Source organism: Nicotiana attenuata, chromosome 5, assembly GCF_001879085.1.
Source record: "Nicotiana attenuata strain UT chromosome 5, NIATTr2, whole genome shotgun sequence".
In the NCBI taxonomy this organism is placed as follows: domain Eukaryota; kingdom Viridiplantae; phylum Streptophyta; class Magnoliopsida; order Solanales; family Solanaceae; genus Nicotiana; species Nicotiana attenuata.
In genome coordinates, this window is record NC_031993.1 from 49,577,175 (window position 1) to 49,579,113 (window position 1,939).

Consider the following 1,939-nt stretch of genomic DNA (forward strand, 5'->3'; position numbering starts at 1 on the left):
AATATTACTACTTAGCGGCATGCAGTCCGATCCATACATGTATATATGTATACTACTGCGGCGTGCAGCCCGATCCGGTATATATATCAAATACCCTCCCTATGGGGCCCTTGACCCCTCTCAGTCAATATAGACTTGGCCTCTCGGGCCCACTCGCTAAGACATGGGTTTCCAACCCCAGGTATTTTCTCATTTGGGATTGCCAATTTTCTAAAGCCGGTTCATATTATGTTTAATAAGTTAAGAAACATGACTGAGGGTATGATGTCAACAAGTAAAGTGAAGTCAACTAGTACAAAATACCCCCTAAGGGTTCTACAAGTCAGGCAAAGGCCCCAACAATGGCAACTAGCCCAGAATATACTGATATTAATTAAGTCTCACCAAAAATACAGTAGAGTCATCAATCGGGATGGACGCGAGTCCGAATCCCCAGCTAGTAACAAACCCCACGCATCATACAAGCATGTGTCCTCATCTCAACATAGTACCAATATGCAAATCCGGGGTTTCAAACCCTCAGAACGTCATTTATAAACCATTACTCACCTCAAGCCGGCCGAAATCCTAGCCTCGCTTTGGCGCTGCTTCGCAAGATCAACCTCCTCGTGCGTAGAATCGTCAAAACCACAAGGAATACATCATAATGGGCTAAGGGAACATAACCCAATCGAAAAACGTCGAAAATTATCAAAAAATCACGAAGTTGCAAAAGTCGAGCCCCGGGCCCACTTCTCAAAAATTACAAAATTCACATCATACCTGGATTCCTCGTCTCGCCACGAGTCCATACATATCAAATTTACCAAAATCGGAGCTCAAATGCCCCCTCAAATCCCAATTTTCATTTCAAAAGTCAAGCCCTAGTTCTTCCAATTTTACTCAATTTCCATGAATTTACAGGTTGATTCTTCAATAAAATGATGTTTCTAGGCCATAGGACTCACCTCCATCAATCACGTCGAGACCCTCTTGCAATTTCTACCAAAAGCTCTCAAGGTGCCAAACAATGGAGGAAAACGGACCAAGCTGTCGCGTTGAAATAATATAAAAACCCTTCTGCCCAGGTGCATTTTTACTCTACGCGAACGCGGTCAACTCCCCCCCGCGTTCGCGAGATGAACAGAAAACATTGACCAAAAATTCAACCCTACGCGAACGCGGTGCCAACCAGCGAACGGCGTACCTTCACTAACAAGTTCAATAATGATCGAATTAACTCTACCCCTCAAACAATACAACTCGGGGACATGCGAAGCTAACTCAAGCTAAATACGTGCCACATCGGCACCTGCCAAGAAACTCAATTACCCAAGAAGCCTGAGCTGCTCCTTCACTACTATAATCTCCTGCCGGAGCCGTAGATATGGTGCCCTGCACCCAAATCCATACCCGAATCCCACATCTCGCCCGACCGACATGCCGGGCACAAGAAACGACATGCCGAAAAAGTCCTCAAATAATCAATGGTAGAACCTTCTGCACGACATCCGTCACGAAGGCCCAACTAAAGAAAAACCAAGTCCTTCCCAAGCCGTCTGCTGGTCTTTGAATACCCAAACCACTCTGCGCTAGAATATAACCGATACACCTCGCCACGAACCTGTGGCATTTTCCGGCATACGCCCCATAGCACACATAGCTAGAATAACGCCAACACGGAGACAACCAGTCTACAACCCCTATATCATATCCAAAAATTTAATATACCAAGCAAAAGAAAGATCCACTCGGGCCTCCGAATTCCCAACAAACCGCTAAACGGTGCGATACAGCATGCTCCACACAACCATAACATAGGTTGTACATGAGAACTTCCAGTCTCCACTCCATATAACTGCACACGATACATGCCTGATCCCATATTCCCGCAGTATGAATACATATCACACCGCCAAGTACCCAATCATTTCCCACGATAGATATTCTAAAATTCCCT